The 10,000-nt window shown below is 58.1% G+C and overlaps 1 non-coding gene across 1 annotated transcript in view; it reads right to left on the reverse strand.

Moving 5' to 3' along the window:
- LOC148314669 (18S ribosomal RNA) overlaps positions 1-231 on the reverse strand; it is a 1,933-nt gene extending 1,702 nt beyond the window's left edge. The window contains exon 1 of the ribosomal RNA XR_015841604.1: positions 1-231. This exon is cut by the window's left edge and continues 1,702 nt beyond it. This is a non-coding gene — a ribosomal RNA (18S ribosomal RNA).
- Positions 232-10,000: the final 9,769 nt, after the last annotated feature.

Genomic DNA, 10,000 nt, shown 5'->3' on the forward strand with positions numbered 1-10,000 from the left:
GGTTTTGGGTCTGATAAATGCGCGCGTCCCCGCGGAGACGGGTCGGCGCTCGTTTGCATGTATTAGCTCTAGAATTGCCACAGTTATCCAAGTAACGGTGGAGCGATCAAAGGAACCATAACTGATTTAATGAGCCATTCGCAGTTTCACTGTATCGGAACCGTGTGTACTTAGACTTGCATGGCTTAATCTTTGAGACAAGCATATGCTACTGGCAGGATCAACCAGGTAGCCCTCGCGTCCGGCGGTCTGTGTTTCTTGCATTGGAACCGGAGCTGAGCGGGGAGCCGGGCGCGGGGACCGGGCGGCGCCCGCGGGAGACGGCCTCCCGCGGGGTTACCCCCGGCGGCACCCCAGCCTCCCTCGTTTCTTTCATATTTATTTCGGACGTGGGCTACCGAAATTTCCGTTACGATTCAGCCCCCGTGCGCGGTGAGGAAGTCGGCTGGGCCTCGGTATGTACTCGGTCCGTAGAGGCCGCGTTACCGCGTGGCGGTCAGTCGCGGGAGGGAGCCGGAGCCGCCCGCACGCCCGCGACCGCAACACGCACTCGGAGGCGGCGTCTTCTGACAGACGCCGGTAGGGTTTGAGAAACATGCTTTTTCGGAAAGGACCGCTCGGCTGATGCGGGCCTGGGCTCCCGCGCCCCTCTCGTGGCGGGGCGGCGCGGGGTACCCGCGAGCGCGGCGGAACTCCCGTGTAGGACATCTCTGGGCCCGTGTGGCCAACGGGCACGCGACAGGGTCGTCTCGGTCTCGCGACGAAAGCGGTTTCGCGCTGGTTGGTGCGCTAGAGGTCGATCCGCAGGCCGAAGGAACCGTCCACACCGAACACCCCGGCGCGAGGCCGGGGCCGGCAGGGGCCCTCCGATGGCGGGTCATGCTTGCCAATCGGTCAGTGGTTGGTGTGGTGCAGTATATGTCAGGGTGTGGGTGCGAGATGGGCCGGGAGGACCGCTCCTCCAGCGTCGGACCCGAGTCATAGGAAGTGCCGTTTTGTCACAACCCCAGGGGTGGGGGGGTAACGGTAGGGAAGTGCCGGCCAACGCGCAGAGGTCGACCCGCAGGCCGAAGGAACCGTCCACCCGAACACCCCGGCGCGAGGCCGGGGCCGGCAGGGGCCCTCCGATGGCGGGTCATGATTGCCAATCGGTCAGTGGTTATGTGTGCTGCGGTGATGCGGTGCCGGCCAACGCTCAGAGGTCGACCCGCAGGCCGAAGGAACCGTCCACCCGAACACCCCGGCGCGAGGCCGGGGCCGGCAGGGGCCCTCCGATGGCGGGTCATGATTGCCAATCGGTCAGTGGTTATGTGTGTGCTGCGGTGCCGGCCAACGCTCAGAGGTCGACCCGCAGGCCGAAGGAACCGTCCACCCGAACACCCCGGCGCGAGGCCGGGGCCGGCAGGGGCCCTCCGATGGCGGGTCATGATTGCCAATCGGTCAGTGGTTGTGTGTGCTGCGGTGCCGGCCAACGCTCAGAGGTCGACCCGCAGGCCGAAGGAACCGTCCACCCGAACACCCCGGCGCGAGGCCGGGGCCGGCAGGGGCCCTCCGATGGCGGGTCATGATTGCCAATCGGTCAGTGGTTGTGTGTGTTGCGGTGGGGCCGGGAGGACCGCTCCTCCTGCGTCGGACCCGGGTCATGGGAAGTGCCGTGTGGCGGTGGTGGGGCCGGGAGGACCGCTCCTCCTGGTCGGACCCGAGTCATGGGAAGTGCCGTGTGGCGGGGCCGGGAGGACCGCTCCTCCTGCGTCGGACCCGAGTCATAGGAAGTGCCGTGTGGCGGGGCCGGGAGGACCGCTCCTCCTGCGTCGGACCCGAGTCATAGGAAGTGCCGTGTGGCGGGGCCGGGAGGACCGCTCCTCCTGCGTCGGACCCGAGTCATAGGAAGTGCCGTGTGGCGGGGCCGGGAGGACCGCTCCTCCTGCGTCGGACCCGAGTCATAGGAAGTGCCGTGTTGCGCTGGTGGGGCCGTGCCCGCCAACAGCCTTCAGTGGTCGGATACCACGTTTGCAAGCTCCCCGCTGGAATGGGGACTTAGAAGAAATGAGGGGAAAATTCCCCCGGAGCTCCGTGCCTGAGGGCGGGCTGTGAGCCGCGCCGCGTCCGCCAACAGCCTTCCATGGTCGGACACCATTGTTCGCAAGTTGCCCGCTGGAATGGGCACATAGAAGAAATTTCGAGGATAACATCCACCAGAGCGCCAGGGCGGCCGTTATTGCAGTATGCGTCCGCCTGGCAGCTCTCTTCCGCGGGAACCATTGGGCAATTTCTTTCACGGAGGTGGACATAGAAGAATTTTTGTTTCTAAAAACGTGGTTCCTAAAAATGTGCCCCAGGTGTTTTGGAAAACCCGGGTAAACCTGGGAAGTAGGCAAATGACCCTCTGACTAGGGGTAAAAACGTTTGCCTACTGCAGCGCCCCTAATGCAATTCGGCGGAACTGCAACGCCCCTGGTCGCCTAAACGCTACCCCTGGTCGCCTAAACCTCACCCCTGGTCGCCTAAACCTCACCCCTGGTCGCCTAAAAGTCACCCCTGGTCGCCTAAATTGTCAACCCCTGGTCACCTAAATTGTCAACCCCTGGTCGCCTAAAGGGGACTTAGAAGAAATGAGGGGGCAAATTCCCCCGGAGCTCCGTGCCTGAGGGCGGGCTGTGAGCCGCGCCGCGTCCGCCAACAGCCTTCAGTGGTCGGATACAATGTATGAAAGTTCCCCGCTGGAAAGGGGACTTAGAAGAAATGAGGCAAATTTCCCCGGAGCTCCGTGCCTGAGGGCGGGCTGTGAGCCGCGCCGCGCCCGCCAACAGCCTTCAGTGGTCGGATACAATGTTTGAAAGTTCCCCGCTGGAAAGGGGACTTAGAAGAAATGAGGCAAATTTCCCCGGAGCTCCGTGCCTGAGGGCGGGCTGTGAGCCGCGCCGCGCCCGCCAACAGCCTTCAGTGGTCGGATACAATGTTTGAAAGGTCCCCGCTGGAAAGGGGACTTAGAAGAAATGAGCCAAATTTCCCCGGAGCTCCGTGCCTGAGGGCGGGCTGTGAGCCGCGCCGCGTCCGCCAACAGCCTTCAGTGGTCGGATACAATGTTTCAAAGTTCCCCGCTGGAAAGGGGACTTAGAAGAAATTTGTAAAAATTCACCCGGAGCTCCGTGCCTGAGGGCCGGCTATGAGCCGCGCCGTGCCCGCCAACAGCCTTCCACGGTCGGATACAATGTTTCAAAGTTCCCCGCTGGAAAGGGGACTTAGAAGGAATTTGTCAAATTCACCCGGAGCTCCGTGCCTGAGGGCCGGCTATGAGCCGCGCCGTGCCCGCCAACAGCCTTCCACGGTCGGATACAATGTTTCAAAGTTCCCCGCTGGAAAGGGGACTTAGAAGGAATTTGTCAAATTCACCCGGAGCTCCGTGCCTGAGGGCCGGCTATGAGCCGCGCCGTGCCCGCCAACAGCCTTCCACGGTCGGATACAATGTTTGAAAGTTCCCCGCTGGAAAGGGGACTTAGAAGAAATGAGGGGGAAATTCCCCCGGAGCTCCGTGCCTGAGGGCGGGCTGTGAGCCGCGCCGCGTCCGCCAACAGCCTTCCACGGTCGGATACAATGTTTCAAAGTTCCCCGCTGGAAAGGGGACTTAGAAGAAATTTGTAAAATTCACCCGGAGCTCCGTGCCCGAGGGCCGGCTATGAGCCGCGCCGCGCCCGCCAACAGCCTTCCTTTGGTCGGATACAATGTTTCAAAGTTCCCCGCTGGAAAGGGGACTTAGAAGAAATTTGTAAAATTCACCCGGAGCTCCGTGCCCGAGGGCCGGCTATGAGCCCCGCCGTGCCCGCCAACAGCCTTCCACGGTCGGATACAATGTTTCAAAGTTCCCCGCTGGAAAGGGGACTTAGAAGAAATTTGTAAAAATTCACCCGGAGCTCCGTGCCCGAGGGCCGGCTATGAGCCCCGCCGTGCCCGCCAACAGCCTTCCACGGTCGGATACAATGTTTCAAAGTTCCCCGCTGGAAAGGGGACTTAGAAGAAATTTGTAAAAATTCACCCGGAGCTCCGTGCCCGAGGGCCGGCTATGAGCCGCGCCGCGCCCGCCAACAGCCTTCCACGGTCGGATACAATGTTTCAAAGTTCCCCGCTGGAAAGGGGACTTAGAAGAAATTTGTGAAAATTCACCCGGAGCTCCGTGCCCGAGGGCCGGCTATGAGCCGCGCCGTGCCCGCCAACAGCCTTCCACGGTCGGATACAATGTTTCAAAGTTCCCCGCTGGAAAGGGGACTTAGAAGAAATTTGTAAAAATTCATCCGGAGCTCCGTGCCCGAGGGCCGGCTATGAGCCGCGCCGTGCCCGCCAACAGCCTTCCACGGTCGGATACAATGTTTCAAAGTTCCCCGCTGGAAAGGGGACTTAGAAGAAATTTGTGAAAATTCACACCGGAGCTCCGTGCCCGAGGGCCGGCTATGAGCCGCGCCGTGCCCGCCAACAGCCTTCCACGGTCGGATACAATGTTTCAAAGTTCCCCGCTGGAAAGGGGACTTAGAAGAAATTTGTAAAAATTCACCCGGAGCTCCGTGCCCGAGGGCCGGCTATGAGCCGCGCCGTGCCCGCCAACAGCCTTCCACGGTCGGATACAATGTTTCAAAGTTCCCCGCTGGAAAGGGGACTTAGAAGAAATTTGTGAAAATTCACCCGGAGCTCCGTGCCCGAGGGCCGGCTATGAGCCGCGCCGTGCCCGCCAACAGCCTTCCACGGTCGGATACAATGTTTCAAAGTTCCCCGCTGGAAAGGGGACTTAGAAGAAATTTGTGAAAATTCACCCGGAGCTCCGTGCCTGAGGGCCGGCTATGAGCCGCGCCGCGCCCGCCAACAGCCTTCAGTGGTCGGATACAATGTTTGAAAGTTCCCCGCTGGAAAGGGGACTTAGAAGAATTGAGTAAAATTCACCCGGAGCTCCGTGCCCGAGGGCCGGCTATGAGCCGCGCCGCGCCCGCCAACAGCCTTCCTTTGGTCGGATACAATGTTTCAAAGTTCCCCGCTGGAAAGGGGACTTAGAAGAAATTTGTGAAAATTCACCCGGAGCTCCGTGCCTGAGGGCCGGCTATGAGCCGCGCCGTGCCCGCCAACAGCCTTCCACGGTCGGATACAATGTTTCAAAGTTCCCCGCTGGAAAGGGGACTTAGAAGAAATTTGTGAAAATTCACCCGGAGCTCCGTGCCCGAGGGCCGGCTATGAGCCGCGCCGTGCCCGCCAACAGCCTTCCACGGTCGGATACAATGTTTCAAAGTTCCCCGCTGGAAAGGGGACTTAGAAGAAATTTGTAAAAATTCACCCGGAGCTCCGTGCCCGAGGGCCGGCCGTGCCCGCCAACAGCCTTCCACGGTCGGATACAATGTTTCAAAGTTCCCCGCTGGAAAGGGGACTTAGAAGAAATTTGTAAAATTCACCCGGAGCTCCGTGCCCGAGGGCCGGCTATGAGCCGCGCCGTGCCCGCCAACAGCCTTCCACGGTCGGATACAATGTTTCAAAGTTCCCCGCTGGAAAGGGGACTTAGAAGAAATTTGTGAAAATTCACCCGGAGCTCCGTGCCTGAGGGCCGGCTATGAGCCGCGCCGTGCCCGCCAACAGCCTTCCACGGTCGGATACAATGTTTCAAAGTTCCCCGCTGGAAAGGGGACTTAGAAGAAATTAGGCAACTTTCCCCGGAGCTCCATGCCTGAGTGCGGGCTGTTTGCCGCGCCGTGCCCGCCAACAGCCTTCAGTGGTCGGATACAATGTTTCAAAGTTCCCCGCTGGAAAGGGGACTTAGAAGAAATTATGAATATTTTTGTTTCTAAAAACGTGATCCCTGAAAATGTGCCCCAGGTGTTTTGGAAAACCCGGGTAAACCTGGGAAGTAGGCAAATGACCCTCTGACTAGGGGGGAAGAACGTTTGCCTACTGCAGCGCCCCTAATGCAATTCGGCGGAACTGCAACGCCCCTGGTCGCCTAAACGCTACCCCTGGTCGCCTAAAAGCTACCCCTGGTCGCCTAAAAGCTACCCCTGGTCGCCTAAACGCTACCCCTGGTCGCCTAAACGCTACCCCTGGTCGCCTAAACGCTACCCCTGGTCACCTAAACGCTACCCCTGGTCGCCTAAACGCTTCCCCTGGTCACCTAAACGCTACCCCTGGTCGCCTAAACGCTACCCCTGGTCGCCTAACTGACCCCTCGTGTGTGGGGATCAACGTTTGCCTACTAGGGCGTCCTCCGGCGGCCTCTCGGCAGTACTGCAGGCCCATTTTAGCCGAGCCCATTGAAATGAATGGGGGAATTTTATACGTTTTTGCCTTTTTTTTCCCCCCCTCGTTCTTTTTGTATTTATTCATTTATTTCAACTTTTACCGACTCAACCGCCCTCCGGCGTGCCCTCGGCGGTCCCGCAAGCCCAATTCGGCCGAGCCCATTGAAATGAATGGGGGAATTTTATACGTTTTTGCCTTTTTTCCCCCCCCCTCGTTCTTTTTGTATTTATTCATTTATTTCAACTTTTACCGACTCAACCGCCCTCCGGCGTGCCCTCGGCGGTCCCGCAAGCCCAATTCGGCCGAGCCCATTGAAATGAATGGGGAATTTTATACGTTTTTGCCTTTTTTTTCCCCCCCTCGTTCTTTTTGTATTTATTCATTTATTTCAACTTTTACCGACTCAACCGCCCTCCGGCGTGCCCTCGGCGGTCCCGCAAGCCCAATTCGGCCCGAGCCCCATTGAAATGAATGGGGGAATTTTATACGTTTTTGCCTTTTTTTCCCCCCCTCGTTCTTTTTGTATTTATTCATTTATTTCAACTTTTACCGACTCAACCGCCCTCCGGCGTGCCCTCGGCGGTCCCGCAAGCCCAATTCGGCCGAGCCCATTGAAATGAATGGGGGGATTTTATACGTTTTTGCCTTTTTTCCCCCCCTCGTTCTTTTTGTATTTATTCATTTATTTCAACTTTTACCGACTCAACCGCCCTCCGGCGTGCCCCCGGCGGTCCCGCAAGCCCAATTCGGCCGAACCCATTGAAATGAATGGGGGAATTTTATACGTTTTTGCCTTTTTTTCCCCCCCTCGTTCTTTTTGTATTTATTCATTATTTCAACTTTTACCGACTCAACCGCCCTCCGGCGTGCCCCGGCGGTCCCGCAAGCCCAATTCGGCCGAACCCATTGAAATGAATGGGGGAATTTTATACGTTTTTGCCTTTTTTTTCCCCCCCTCGTTCTTTTTGTATTTATTCATTTATTTCAACTTTTACCGACTCAACCGCCCTCCGGCGTGCCCTCGGCGGTCCCGCAAGCCCAATTCGGCCGAGCCCATTGAAATGAATGGGGGGATTTTATACGTTTTTGCCTTTTTTCCCCCCCTCGTTCTTTTTGTATTTATTCATTTATTTCAACTTTTACCGACTCAACCGCCCTCCGGCGTGCCCTCGGCGGTCCCGCAAGCCCAATTCGGCCGAGCCCATTGAAATGAATGGGGGGAATTTTATACGTTTTTGCCTTTTTTCCCCCCCCCCTCGTTCTTTTTGTATTTATTCATTTATTTCAACTTTTACCGACTCAACCGCCCTCCGGCGTGCCCTCGGCGGTCCCGCAAGCCCAATTCGGCCGAGCCCATTGAAATGAATGGGGGGGATTTTATACGTTTTTGCCTTTTTTCCCCCCCCTCGTTCTTTTTGTATTTATTCATTTATTTCAACTTTTACCGACTCAACCGCCCTCCGGCGTGCCCCCGGCGGTCCCGCAAGCCCAATTCGGCCGAACCCATTGAAATGAATGGGGGAATTTTATACGTTTTTGCCTTTTTTTTCCCCCCCTCGTTCTTTTTGTATTTATTCATTTATTTCAACTTTTACCGACTCAACCGCCCTCCGGCGTGCCCTCGGCGGTCCCGCAAGCCCAATTCGGCCGAGCCCATTGAAATGAATGGGGGGATTTTATACGTTTTTGCCTTTTTTCCCCCCCTCGTTCTTTTTGTATTTATTCATTTATTTCAACTTTTACCGACTCAAACCGCCCTCCGGCGTGCCCTCGGCGGTCCCGCAAGCCCAATTCGGCCGAGCCCATTGAAATGAATGGGGGAATTTTATACGTTTTTGCCTTTTTTCCCCCCCCCCTCGTTCTTTTTGTATTTATTCATTTATTTCAACTTTTACCGACTCAACCGCCCTCCGGCGTGCCCTCGGCGGTCCCGCAAGCCCAATTCGGCCGAGCCCATTGAAATGAATGGGGGAATTTTATACGTTTTTGCCTTTTTTTTCCCCCCCCTCGTCCTTTTTGTATTTATTCATTTATTTCAACTTTTACCGACTCAACCGCCCTCCGGCGTGCCCTCGGCGGTCCCGCAAGCCCAATTCGGCCGAGCCCATTGAAATGAATGGGGGAATTTTATACGTTTTTGCCTTTTTTTTTCCCCCCTCGTCCTTTTTGTATTTATTTACTTATTTCAACCTTTACCGACTTAGGGGCCGCTTTGCACCGCCTGTGCCCGGGGAAGGTGCTCCTATTCGGGCCAAGTGTGACACACGCCCGCCCTCCTCCTCCGGAGCTTCCATTAGGGTAGACTTAGGGGCCGCTTGGCACCGCCTGTGCCCGGGGAAGGTGCTCATATTCGGCTTCACTGTCAGGCAGCATGCACTCCTCCTCCGGAGCTTCCATTTGGGCAAACTTAGGGGCCGCTTGGCACCGCCCGTGCCCGGGGAAGGTGCTCCTATTCGGGCCAAGTGTGACACACGCCCGCACTCCTCCTCCGGAGCTTCCATTTGGGCAAACTTAGGGGCCGCTTGGCACCGCCTGTGCCCGGGGAAGGTGCTCATATTCGGCTTCACTGTCACACAGCATGCACTCCTCCTCCGGAGCTTCCATAAGGGCAAACTTAGGGGCCGCTTGGCACCGCCTGTGCCCGGGGAAGGTGCTCATATTCGGCTTCACTGTCACACAGCGTGCACTCCTCCTCCGGAGCTTCCATTTGGGCAAACTTAGGGGCCGCTTGGCACCGTCTGTGCCCGGGGAAGGTGCTCATATTCGGGCCAAGTGTGACACACGCCCGCACTCCTCCTCCGGAGCTTCCATGAGGGTAGACTTAGGGGCCGCTTGGCACCGCCTGTGCCCGGGGAAGGTGCTCATAGTCGGCTTCACTGTCAGGCAGCATGCACTCCTCCTCCGGAGCTTCCATTTGGGCAAACTTAGGGGCCGCTTGGCACCGTCTGTGCCCGGGGAAGGTGCTCATATTCGGGCCAAGTGTGACACACGCCCGCACTCCTCCTCCGGAGCTTCCATTTGGGCAAACTTAGGGGCCGCTTGGCACCGCCTGTGCCCGGGGAAGGTGCTCATATTCGGGCCAAGTGTGACACACGCCCGCACTCCTCCTCCGGAGCTTCCATTTGGGCAAACTTAGGGGCCGCTTGGCACCGCCTGTGCCCGGGGAAGGTGCTCATATTCGGGCCAAGTGTGACACACGCCCGCACTCCTCCTCCGGAGCTTCCATAAGGGTAGACTTAGGGGCCGCTTGGCACCGTCTGTGCCCGGGGAAGGTGCTCCTATTCGGCTTCACTGTCACACAGCATGCACTCCTCCTCCGGAGCTTCCATAAGGGCAAACTTAGGGGCCGCTTGGCACCGTCTGTGCCCGGGGAAGGTGCTCCTATTCGGCTTCACTGTCAGGCAGCATGCACTCCTCCTCCGGAGCTTCCATAAGGGTAGACTTAGGGGCCGCTTGGCACGGCCTGTGCCCGGGGAAGGTCCTCATATTCGGGCCAAGTGTGACACACGCCCGCCCTCCTCCTCCGGAGTTTCCATGAGGGTAAACTTAGGGGCCGCTTGGCACCGCCTGTGCCCGGGGAAGGTGCTCCTATTCGGGCCAAGTGTGACACACGCCCGCACTCCTCCTCCGGAGCTTCCATTTGGGCAAACTTAGGGGCCGCTTGGCACCGCCTGTGCCCGGGGAAGGTGCTCCTCTCCGGGCTAAGTGTGACACACGCCCGCACTCCTCCTCC

This window comes from Idiotropiscis lumnitzeri, unplaced genomic scaffold, assembly GCF_059441095.1.
Source record: "Idiotropiscis lumnitzeri isolate Australia: NSW breed Sydney's pygmy pipehorse unplaced genomic scaffold, RoL_Ilum_1.0 HiC_scaffold_256, whole genome shotgun sequence".
In the NCBI taxonomy this organism is placed as follows: domain Eukaryota; kingdom Metazoa; phylum Chordata; class Actinopteri; order Syngnathiformes; family Syngnathidae; genus Idiotropiscis; species Idiotropiscis lumnitzeri.